The 12,735-nt window shown below is 40.1% G+C and overlaps 1 pseudogene; it reads right to left on the minus strand.

The window, feature by feature from the left end:
• Positions 1 to 517: 517 nt before the first annotated feature.
• Positions 518 to 2,383, minus strand: LOC150006114 (eukaryotic translation initiation factor 1A, X-chromosomal-like; annotated as a pseudogene).
• Positions 2,384 to 12,735: the final 10,352 nt, after the last annotated feature.

Raw genomic sequence — 12,735 nt, forward strand, 5'->3', positions numbered from 1 at the left:
TTGTCCCACTTTTTCCCCCATTGCTCCCCCATTCCTTCTCCCACAGTCAATCCCCACTTTGTTGTACATTCATTTCTGACTTCAAATGCAGATTTCTGTCTCCCTTAAACTTTTTCCAAAACTTCAAGGGTACACCTATGTAACTGAAATATACAGAAAGTCACTGTACAGCCAACAGGCTAGTCAAAACTAGGGCTTAATAATAATCCATAAGTATAGGACAGATGGCTTATTCAAAACATCCAGTTACTCACTGGAGGTGGTCAAAGTAGGAACAGTAATGCATTTTTTCCTCTTTTTAAAAATAGTAGATGTGCTCTTTTACCCATAAGTTGCATCATACCAAAAGAACAAAGTAGCTTAACATTTCATTTAAGTCAGCACTTCCAATTTTCAAAGAAATATCTTAGAAACAGATCATTCTGCTTTAACAAACTGTTACCACTGAAACTAATAATAATGCTAATCTTCTTTAATAGGCCACAGCCCAAGTCCAAATTGTTGAACAATCCTCAGGGAAGTTGGAGTGTAAAATGTTGAGGTCAATTTAGGTATCATCAGTGTCTTCATCACCATCTCCAATGTCATCAAACTGGATTGCATCGTCATCTGCAGGACCACATGTATATTGCATTGATTTTAGCATGCTCCGAAGCTCACCATATGCCTTCAGACTTCTTGCTACATCTGCATTGTATTTTAAAATTACATCAGCTTTATTGTCCTGCTGGTCTCATAGACCAACCAATATCATATCCAATGTATTTATCCAAACCTTTTTTCTCTATGATATGACAAAACCTTGTTACACCATCAAAGCACATTGCTTCAAAGCATCCATTTCCCAGCATTTTGATTACTTGAGCATACCTTGCCCATCTTCTTTGAATACCAGTTCTTTTTCAGATTCATCCTTATTCTTACCCCTATGTTTGTTTTCACCTCCTTTACCTTTATTCTTAGACACGGTGGTGTCAACGGCCTTGCTGCATCTCCTGTTCCGGTGGTGGATGCCGCAGCTGCTGTGGCAGCTCCTCCATCCGGCGCTAGAGGCGACACGTCAAGAAAGTTTTTGACTAAAAAAATGGTGAAATGATATAATTTGTTGTTACTATGTTTGCCTTTTCCATTAGGAATGCTAAACAACAGTTGGCAATTTTAAATAGGAACTTTTTAGATGTGACAACCAAACCTCCTGTGGCTTTTCAGCCTAAAATATGTCCACTTTTTGTTCATTATCTGTAATAGTTCTAGATATCATGTCTGCTTATAAATTTACAGTGAATGAAATTGTGTAGTTATCAAGTGAAATAAAAAATCATACATATATAATCATTCAACATAGTGTTTCTCTGATTTCCGGCCCCCGTGCTTTTCCTAGTTACAGTGTGATGTTTCTTTGAGTGAACACTGAATAAATACTGAGTCCCAAGACTGGAAACCTGAGGGCCTGTTTATGCTGTTACATAAGCTAAGGTTAAACCTTTGAACAGGTTTAATGTCCGCACATGCAAAGTGAACCAGCAGATGAACCGATGACACCATGCCTTGTTTGGCTTCGTGGCTGGTTTAGTGAACTGAGCAGTAGCCTGCCCCGTTGATGACTTCTCCAAAAACTGGTGATAAGCCCAACAAGGTGACACTTGCGCTCATGTGTTTCTTTTCTGTCCTTTACATACTTTCAATATGCAGAGAGGTATGCACATTGTCATATGCAGAAGGATAAAGATGTAATTTCTTAAAGTCAAACTATTTCCTTAACTATAACAAAAGAAAAAAGCAGATTGACAACAAAACTATTAAAAATTTTGCCTACTGAGTACAGAGTTAAAAATAATTTTTTAAATGAAAGACACGAAAGCATGGCAAAGTGACTGTGGCCACAGCAAGCTCTCAAGTGTGAAACAAGTTCCATGCTCAGGTAGGAAAAGAATGCTAAAGAATTTGTAAGATGGCCAGAAAATTATAAATCTGAGCCCTATTCCTTGAAAACTATCATACATATTGGAATGTATCCACTAAGAATTATCTCTTTCCTAGAGTGTAAGTAAGAATATCAAATTTAAGTTATTCCTTCTATGGTTGATGAAACTGAGCCCAGAACAGGGAAGAGATGTTTAGTCACACATCTGGTTACTGTGAGCCAGGGTTTGATCCTCAAGACTCTCAAAGCTCAGTCCAGGATTCCTCTACCGTGGCATTTGTGGATGCAGGGAGCTTCAGTCTTGGGAAAGGAAAGATCCTTTCCAAGAATCCTTGAGAAGACTATTCAACTACAGTCTGGCCTCTCTAGAGAGCCTTAAGGAATTAAGTAGAAACATTCCTGGTTCTTTGCAAGCCAAGTGTAGCTCATCTTACCCCTGGGAACTCACAGCACAGTCATGAAGGTCAGGAGGCTTTAGAGAAAAACTGCTAAAAAAGAAAATGTTTACCACAGCTTTTACTTTGCCTAGTTGGGGTCTTCAGGACTATAAAAGGAAAGATACCACACAGTGTTCATGAGGGCAATTGCCCTGCCCTAGGAAAGCAGAAGAGAGATAAAGAAGTCATTCTTGGCTGATGTCCAGAAGGGATGGCAGGCTTACGTGTCCAGAGCTCAGTGGCATCAGAAGGCCATGACCTTCTGCTGCCAGTTAAGGCATGAGAGGTGGTGGAGGCTTTTTGGATGAGATGGGACTTGAACTGGACAAGTAGGATGTAGAGAAGCAAGAAAGCAGACACTCCCCATGGGAAGAGAGACATTTCTTTTATCTGCTCCTGGACGCTGAAACAGATTTTTCCTGGGGGAAAAAACTTCTCACACAGTGAAGAAATTTTCATCCCTGAAAGAGGTAATAAAAAAACTGAAAAACACACCAAGACACGAGCAATATTAGAGCCTTACCTGAGAGTGGGTTTTGATAGGAAGAGGGAGGAAACAAGAAAATACAGAAGCTAGCCTTAGGAAGCTCATCTGTCTGACTGGGAGGGGGAGCCATCTCATAGTTGGGAAAAAATGAGAGAAAGGATGCAGAGGAGGAAGTTCTTGAAGTCAAATTCAGCTGACTGCATCCTAACAACAAGGAGCATCTACTATGTGTCAGGGACTGAGAGAAGCACATTACAGGAATTATCTCACTCAGATCTCACAACAGCCCTTCGAGTCAAAGGCCAGTGTCACTCTGCTGTTATCGATGAGGAAATCGAGTCTGGGAGAAGTTGCTGGAGGTCACACAAGGAATGAATGGTGCACTGATATTTGAACCCTAGCAGTTCCAACCCCAGAGCTCATGCTTTTGGTAACACCGTGTGTCAATCTTTCTTTCTTTCTTTCTTTCTTCTTCTTTCTTCTTTCTTTCTTTCTTTCTTTCTTTCTTTCTTTCTTTCTTTCTTTCTTTCTTCTTTCTTTCTTTCTTTCTTTCTTTCTTTCTTTCTTTCTCTCTCTCTCTCTCTCTCTCTCTCTCTCTCTCTCTTTCTTCTTTCTTTCTTTCTTCTTTCTTTCTTTCTTTCTTTCTTTCTCTCTTTCTTTCTTTCTTTCTTTCTTTCTTTCTCTCTCTCTCTCTCTCTCTCTCTCTCTCTCTCTCTCTCTTTCTTCTTTCTTTCTTTCTTTCTTTCTTCTTTCTTTCTTTCTTTCTTTCTTTCTTTTTCTTTCTCTCTTTCTCTCTTTCTTTCTTTCTTTCTTTCTTTCTCTCTCTCTCTCTCTCTTTCTTTCTTCTTTCTTTCTTTCTTTCTTTCTTCTTTCTTTCTTTCTTTCTCTCTTTCTCTCTTTCTTTCTTTCTTTCTTTCTTTCTCTCTCTCTCTCTCTCTCTCTCTCTCTCTTTCTTTCTTCTTTCTTTCTTTCTTCTTTCTTTCTTTCTTTCTTTCTTTCTCTCTTTCTCTCTTTCTTTCTTTCTTTCTTTCTTTCTTTCTTTCTCTCTCTCTCTCTCTCTCTCTCTCTCTCTCTCTCTCTCTCTCTCTCTCTCTCTCTTTCTTTTTCTTTCTTTCTTTCTTTCTTTCTTTCTTCTTTCTTTCATTTTTTTTTTAATTTTTTGGTTTTTCAATTACAGTTGTCCCATTTTTCCCCCATTTCTCTCCCCCACCCAGCCCACCCCTTCTCCCACAATCATATCCCTCCCCGTTGTCCACGTCCATGAGTCATTTATACACGTTCTTTGACTAAACCCTTCCCTTACTTATCCCCCTTCTCTCCCTCCCCCCTCCCCCCTATTGACTGCTATTCTGCTCTTTGTTCTATTTAGTTCTTTTGCTTGTGTTGTTCTTTAGCTTCCTGTATTAGGTGATATCATATGGTATTTTTCTTTCTTTGCCTGGCTTATTTCACTAAGCATAATTCTCTCTAGTTCCATCCATGTTGTTGCAAATGGCAGGAGTTCCTTCTTTCTTTCTGCTACATAGTATTCCATTGTGTGAATGTACCACAGTTTTTCGATCCACTCATCTACAGATGGGCCCTTAGGCTGTTTCCAGCACTTAGCTATTGTAAACAGTGCTGCTATGAACATAGGGGTGCGTAAGTTCTTTTGAATTAGTGTTTTAGGATTTTTCGGGTATAATCCTAGTAGTGGAATCTCTGGTTCAAAAGGCAGTTCCATTTTTAGTTTTTTGAGGTAATTCCGTACTGTTTTCCATAGTGGCTGCACCAGTCTGCATTCCCACCAACAGTGCAGTAGGGTTCCCGTTTCTCCACATCCTCGCCAGCATTTGTTGTTTGTTGATTTGTTGATGATGGCCATTCTGACTGGTGTAAAATGGTATCTCATTGTGGTTTTTATTTACATCTTTCTGATGGCTAGTGACGTTGAGCATTTTTTCATGTGTCTATGGACCTTCTGTATGTTCTCTTCGGAGAAGTGTTTGTTCAGTTCCTTTGCCCATATTTTAATTGGGTTGTTTGTTTTCTTGATGTTGAGTCATATAAGCTCTTTATATATTTTGGAACTCAGTCCCCTGTCTGTGATGTCACTGGCAAATATGTTTTCCCATATGGTTGGTTTCCTTTTCATCTTGCTGATATTTTCTTTTGCTGAGCAGAAACTCTTTAGTTTGATGTAATCCCATTTGTTTATTTTTTCCTTTATTTCTCTTGCCTTAGGAGATGTATCTGTGAAGATCTTGTTATGTGAGATATCTGAAATTTTCCTGCCTATGTTTTCCTCTAGGACTTTTATGGTGTCATGGCTTACATTTAAGTCTTTGACCCATCTTGAGTTTATTCTTGTGTGTGTTGTAAGTTGGTGGTCTAGTTTCATTTTTTTGCAAGTCCCTATCCAGTTCTCCCAGCACCATTTGTTAAAGAGGCTCTTCTCACTCCATTTTATGTTCCTTCCTCCTTTATCAAAGATTAGTTGACCATAGAGGCCCGGGTTTATTTCTGGACTCTCTATTCCGTTCCACTGATCTATATGTCTGTTCTTATGCCAGTACCAGACTGTTTTGATCACAGTGGCTTTGTAGTATTGTTTGATATCTGGTGTTGTCATTCCTCCTGCTGTGTTCTTCTGTCTCAAGATTGCTTTTGCTATTCGGGGTCTTTTTTGATTCCATGTGAATTTTTGGAGTATTTGTTTTAGGTCTGTGAAATATGTCATTGGTATTTTAATAGGGATTGCATTGAATCTGTAAATTTCTTTGGGTAGTATGGCCATTTTGATGATGTTGATTCTTCCCATCCAAGAACATGGTATTTGCTTTCATTTATTTGTATCTTCCTTAATTTCTTTCTTCAATGTTACGTAATTTTTCAGAGTACAGGTCTTTTATCTCTTTGGTTAAGTTTACTCCTAGGTACTTTATTTTTCTTGTTGCTATGCTAAATGGTATTTTCTTTTTTGTCTCTGTCTCTGATATTTTATTGTTGGTGTACAGAAAGCCCTTAGATTTTTGTAAATTTATTTTGTACCCTGCGATTTCACCAAATTCACTTATTATATCAAGTAGTCTTTTAGTGGAGTTTATAAGGTTTTCTATGTATACTATCATGTCATCTGCATATAATGATAGTTTTACTTCTTCTTTCCCAATTTGGATGCCTTTTATTTCTTTTTCTTGTCTGATTGCTGTGGCTAGGACTTCCAACACTATGTTGAATAGGAGTGGAGAGAGTGGACGGCCTTGTCTAGTTCCTGATTTCAGGGGGAATGCTTTCAGTTTTTGTCCATTGAATATGATGTTGGCTTCAGGCATCTCATATATAGCCTTAATTATGTTAAGGTATGCTCCCTCTATTCCCATTTTGCTGAGTGTTTTCAACATAAATGGGTGTTGTACTTTATCAAATGCTTTTTCTGCATCTATTGATATGATCATGTGATCTTCCATTCTGTTTAGGTGATGTATTATATTTATTGATTTGCAAATATTAAACCATCCTTGCATCCTTGGGATGAATCCCACTTGATCGTGGTGTATGATCTTTTTGATGTATTGCTGGATCCTGTTTGCCAATATTTTATTGAGGATTTTAGCATCTATGTTCATCAGTGATATTGGCCTGTAGTTTTCTTTCTTTGCTGTGTCTTGACCTGGTTTTAGGATTAGGGTAATACTGGCTTCATAGAATGAGTTTGGGAGTCTTCCCTCTTCTTGGATTTTTCGGAATAGTTTGAGGAGGGTAGGAGTTAGTTCTTCCCTAAATGTTTTGTAAAATTTGCCTATGAAGCCATCCGGTCCAGGGCTTTTGTGTGCAGGGAGATTTTTTATTACTGTTTCAATTTCCTTCTTTGTTATTGGTCTGTTGAGACTTTCTGCTTCTTCTTGATTCAGTTTTGGAAGGTTATATGTTTCTAGAAATTTGTCCATTTCTTCTAGGTTGCCAAATTTCTTGCCATACAGTTGTCTGTAGTAATTTCTTACTATCGTTTGTATTTCTGCGGTATCAGTCGTGATTTCTCCTCTTTCATTTCTGATTTTGTTTATTTTTGTCTTCTCTCTTTTTTTCTTGATGAGCCTGGCTAGAGGCTTGTCAATTTTGTTTATTTTTTCGAAGAATCAGCTACTAGTTTCGTTGATCTTTTGGATTGTTTATTTAGTCTCTATGTCATTTAATTCTGCTCTGATCTTTAAGATTTCCTTCCTTCTTCTTGCCCTGGGCTTTGTTTGTTGTTGTTGTTCTAGTTCTTGTAGCTTTAGGGTTAGATTTTTTATTTGAGATTCTTCTAGCCTTTTCAGATATGCCTGTATTGCTATGAACTTCCCTCTTAGGACTGCTTTTGCTGTGTCCCATAGGTTTTGGGTTGTTGTGTGTTCATTATCATTAGTTTCTAGAAATTTCTTGATTTGTTATTTGATGTCATTGTTAACCCATTTATTATTTAATAGCATGTTGTTCATTCTCCATGAGTTTGGGTGTTTTTGATTTTTTACTCTGAGGTTGATTTTTAGTTTCAAGGCATTGTGGTCTGAAAAGATGCTTAATATAATTTCAATTTTCTTGAATTTGTTGAGGCTTGTTTTGTGTCTTATCATGTGGTCTATCTTTGAAAATGTCCCATGTGCATTTGAAAAGAATGTCTATTTTGCTTCTCTGGGGTGAAAAGTTCTATATATATCAGTTAAGTCCATGTGGTTTAGTGTGTTGTTCAATGCCTGTATATCCTTGGTGTTTCTTTGCTTCGATGATCTGTCTATTGTTGATAATGGAGTGTTGAAGTCCCCTACTATGAGTGTGTCGTTGTTGATATCCTTCTGTGGTCTTCTAGTATTTGCTTTATGTATTTGGGTGCTCCTATGTTGGGTGCACATATGTTTATCAGTGTTATCTCTTCTTGATAGATTGTTCCTTTAAGTATTACGAAATGTCCTTGTCTCTTTTTATTGCCCTTGCTTTGAAGTCCGTTTTGTCTGATATGAGGACTGCTACCCTGGCTTTTTTTTCAGGTCCGTTTGCTTGGAATATTTTTTATATCCCTTTACTTTCAGTCTATGTAAATCTTTTGAGGTGTGTTTCTTGTAGACAGCAAATATATGGGTCCTGTTTTCTTATCCATTCTGATAGCCTGTGTCTTTTAATTGGAGCATTTAAGCTATTTACATTTAAGGTTATTATTGACATGTGTTTATTCATTTCCCTTTGTACCTCTGTTCCTCTCCTCTTTTTTCTTTTTTTCTTTTTTCTTAGAACATTCCCTTTAGCATCTCTTGCAATGTTGGTTTGGTGGAGATGTATTCTTTTAGTCTTCCTTTGTCTGAGAAACTCCTTATTTCACCTTCCATTTTGAATGAGAGCCTTGCTGGGTAGAGTATTCTTGGTTGTAGGCCTTTGTTTTTCATTGCTTGAAATATTTTTGACCATTCCCTTCTGTCTTCTAGTGTTTCTGTTGAGAAATTAGTTGATAGCCTTATTGGAGCTCTCTTGTATGTTATTTGCTGTTTTTCTCTTGCTGCTTTTAGGATTCTCTCTTTGTCTTGGAATACTGCCATTTTAATTATGATGTGCCTTGGAGTGGGGTTTTGGGGTTTCTCTTCATTGGAACTCTCTGTGCTTCCTGAACTTGTATAACTTTTTCTCTCATCAGGTTGGGAAAATTTTCTGTCACTATTTCTCCTATCAGTTTTTCAATTCCATGCTCCTTTTCTTCTCCCTCTCTTATTCCGATGATCCTGATATTATTTCTTCTCGTGGTATCCTGTAATTCCCTTACATCTTGTTCATATTTTTTCAATCTTTTTTCATTTTGCTGTATTGTCTGGGAGTTTTTCTCTACATTATCCTCTAACTCACTAATCCAATCCTCTGCTTCATTTAGTCTGCTTTTGACTGATTCTACTGTGTTTTTCAGTTCAGAGATTGAATTCTTCATTTCTTCCTGGTTCTTGTTAATAGTTTCTATGTCTTTTTTTATGCTGGTGTAGTTCTCTGCAAGTTCCCTGTAATTTTCTTGGAGCTGCTGGTAATTTCCTTGGAGGTTGTCATAGTTGTTTTTAAGGTTGTCAAGTATATTGAGCTTCTCCACCACCATTGTTTTGAATTCCATGTCTGACATTTGGGCTATGTCTATTTCATCTACCTCTCTTTCTGAGGATTCCTCTTTTCTTTTCATTGAGAGGTTACTTCTGCCTCTTACCATGTTGGATTCTTTTGTTTGTTTTTACTTTTGGGGGTTTGTCTGCTTTGACTATCCACCTTTGTGGTATGAGATTCTTTATAGGAGATCTTGGGGTTTCAGTGGTGCAGTCTCTTTGATCTCCTGAGCCTGATGTTCTTTGGTTACCCTTTATGTCGTTTGTTTATGCTGTCTGGTTGTATTTCAGATGCTCTTTGGTAGGATCTTTCTTCTGGTTAGTTGACTGAGAGTCACTCTATCCACTTTGTCTTGAGTTCCTTTGTGAAGATGTTGTTAAAAACATAAACACACAGCCCAGGCAGGAGACCCACACCCTCAAAAATATCCCCCACCCTCTATCCCACTATCGTCAGCCAACGAGCCAGTATTACTATAAATGTAGAGAGAGTAGAGCTTTTATACTATAGGAAGAATAGATAAGAGTTGTTTTTAGGGAGGAAAAATATGATTTTTGAGAGAGGGGATGATAGATTAATAATAGTTGAGACTATGCAAGACAGTAGGTAATATTTACATTGTATGTTAATAAAAATAGAAGAAAAGGATGGAAAAATGCAGAAATAGTAAGAAAGTGGGATTGTATAGTATTGGATTTATATAGTAATTATATTCTATTTATTTAGAGTGAAGGGGAGGCTAAACTAGACACACAAACAAATAAACAACGATTAAAGAGGAAGGATAAGAAGGAGAGATTATATGAAACGGATTAGAGATATAGTTTGTGTGTGTGTGTGTGTGTGTGTGTGTGTGTGTGTGTGTGTGTGTGTGTGTTTCTTCCCTTCCTCTCTTCTCTTCTTCCTTCCCTTTTTTAAGGAAGGGAGAAAAAAAGAGGAAAACAAAAAAAGGAATGTTTTTACTCAGTTCAGTCTTCATGTGTCGTCTTCTTTTTCTGCGTCCCCAGCTGGTCTACTGTGGCAGGTCAGAGGTTCTTGTTCCTTGCATCAGTGGTGTGTGCCTGTGGTGGCCAGCACAGCGCGCTCCCTTGGCGCCCGCTGGAGCCAGCTGAGGTACCTTTGTGCGTGCGCCCCTGCACGTGCAGGGTGGCCCGAGAGCTTGCCTCAGGCCGGTCGAGTCGCGCTCCAGGAGCTGGTCTCTCGCCTCCCAGGGCGGGGTCCCAGACACTTGTGCACAGTGGAAGTGAGTGTCTGTGAGTTGCTGCCACCTGCTGTTCCCGTGCCGCAGCTGCTCCCCACCCCCGCCCCCCTGTTCCGGCACCCATCTGGCTCTGGGCGGGCACGAACAGAGCCTAAGCAAGTGGTCTGCGTTCTGGCCTGGGGCCTGGCACCCACGGGAGCTGGCTAGGGGTGTCTGCGCACGGTCTTCTGCGTGTTCAGTAGGCCGTCCGTTTGCCCGTTGGGGCACAGATCTTGTTTGTTGGGGCATGTCCAAGAGGCACCTGGACTTGCGGCTGCGCACCTGGGCCAGTGAATGAGGGCACTTCCCTATGCGCGCCCACATGACCCAAGGGGAGGGTTGGGGAGTGGACGAGCGCACCTCTGCACCTGCGCTCTTCAAGAATGTCCTACCACCCCCAAACTTTCCATCCCTCTCCACCGTCCACTAGAGAAAAATATAAAGGAGAATTATGTTCTCACTTGCCCAGCAGCACGCTGTCTCCTGTCCTTCAGCGCCAATGCCACTTGGTCGAGTCCCGTCTCTGCCACCGGGCAGAGATCCGCTCTCCTCCTAACTCCTCTCTGGGGAAGCCTGTGGTCGCCAAAAAGCCTTTGTGTACTTCCATCCGCAGCTCGGGCAGCCGCCCCAGTCAGGAATCCCGTTTCGTCACTTTTTCCTCCACTATCCTCACTAAACACGTTGTTCACAGATGGTTTTTCTCTAATCCAGCAGTGCCAAGGCTCAACTCCTGCCAGTGTCCAGCTGCTCACTGAGATGTTCTGTCTGCAATTAGTCCAAACTACAGAAGGGTCTTGGGAGCCTGAAAGCGCAGCCTCCCCTCACTCTTCTGCCATCTTCTCTTGCCCCTATGTCAACCTTTAAGTGGTTTTCCTAGGCCTTCCTCATGATTTCTAGCAAACCAAATACATGCCTATCTTCTGAAATCCAATTGTCATGTCATAAGTCATCTCTAGATTTTTCTCAAACACTGAGAGTCACACACCTTTCACCTTTATTTTCCTTTCTATGAGAAATTTTATTCACCCTAAGCAGCTAACTCTCATGCAAACATTCTTAACCTTTCCGTGTCATGGATACTTCTGACACCTAGTGAAGTTTATAGACATTTTCAAATTTATTAAATAAAATACACAGGAATACCAAAGAAATCAATTATATTTCAATGCAATTATCAAAATATTTAATAGTTTATGTTATAACTGTAAAAGTCTTTATATCACATTTGTTTATATTAAATCTTTAATACCACAAATCACAAGACTTAACACAGGGCTCATAACTACTATAACTTTAAAGTAATGCTAAATATGCATGAAGTTTTGAGCTCTCTCCCCAAACTAAGATGTGATATAAAATATCTGTGATCTCTCTTGGGGACAGTTTCAAGGACTGCTAGTACTAGAGTAGTTTGTTGCCTATAATATAATGTCAGGAAATGCGAAAGTTTAGTTACAGGTTAGTGAGAATAACAATGGATTTTTTTCCATCCATGTTCTTGGTTGCTGAACACGTTAAGAAGACCTGCCTGGACTTCTGGCCAAGATGGAGGTGTAGACAGACATGCTGCATCTCCCTCCACAACTAAGAAGGAATACAACTACCTCAAAACTAGAAATAACCAGAAGTTCCAGAAAATCAAACTACATGGAAGTCCAGCAAACAAAAATATAAAGAAGAAATACTCATCCAGACAGGTAGGAGAGGCGGAGCTGGGGCAGAGAGGACTCCGTGTGGTGGTGGCAGCAGCGGCAACAGCAGCAGGCTGGCGGAAAGAGTGGTTACACGTTTTAAAAAGTTAAAAGCTGCACCTGGGAAATGTTCCCAGCCTCTCACCCCACCGCACAGCTCACTGTCCTAGCACTGGGGAAAATCAAACCTCATTGCATCTGACTGTGCAAACCAGTGGGGGTTGGAACGGAGGCAGAAACTGCCAGTCTCTCAGCAGAGTCCACTTGTTTAAAGGGCCCCCATGGTCCTAGAACATCCACAGACCCACCCACTCTGGGAATGACGGCCAGGGCAGCAGCTAGAGGGGCGCCAGTCTGGTGAGGAAGTGGGAGAAGTGCCTGGAAAAGGGGCGAGTGCTGGGCAAGAGGCATTGTTCCTTCTCAGACTCCTCCCCCGCATACAGCACCACAACGTGGTGAGACAGGTCTCCCGTTACTGACGAATACCTAAGGCTCCGCCCCTTACAACATAGTAGGAGCGACAGCTCTCCCTGGGACACAAAAGCAAACAGAATAGAAGGGCAGAGAAAGTGCTTCCAGGACAAAGTAAAACTGAAGAATTTCATCAGATCCAAACCACTGTTATATGAAATGTTAAAGGGACTTGTTTAGGAGAAGGAGGATCAAAACTATGAACATTAAAATAAAAACTGTATCACAACAACCAACAACAGAAGCTATGAAATTGAAACAAAGGCAGACTAAGTAGGCAATGAGAGTGGGAAAAGAATTATAGGTATAGGAAACACTTTCGGGAGAGGTCAGTGGGGAGGGGGAAGGGGGGAAAGGGAGGGAGATGGTACAGGAATTAAGAGGCATAGTAGGAG

This window comes from Furipterus horrens, unplaced genomic scaffold (genome assembly GCF_987537825.1).
Source record: "Furipterus horrens unplaced genomic scaffold, mFurHor1.1.pri manual_scaffold_6, whole genome shotgun sequence".
NCBI classification, from domain to species: Eukaryota; Metazoa; Chordata; class Mammalia; order Chiroptera; family Furipteridae; genus Furipterus; species Furipterus horrens.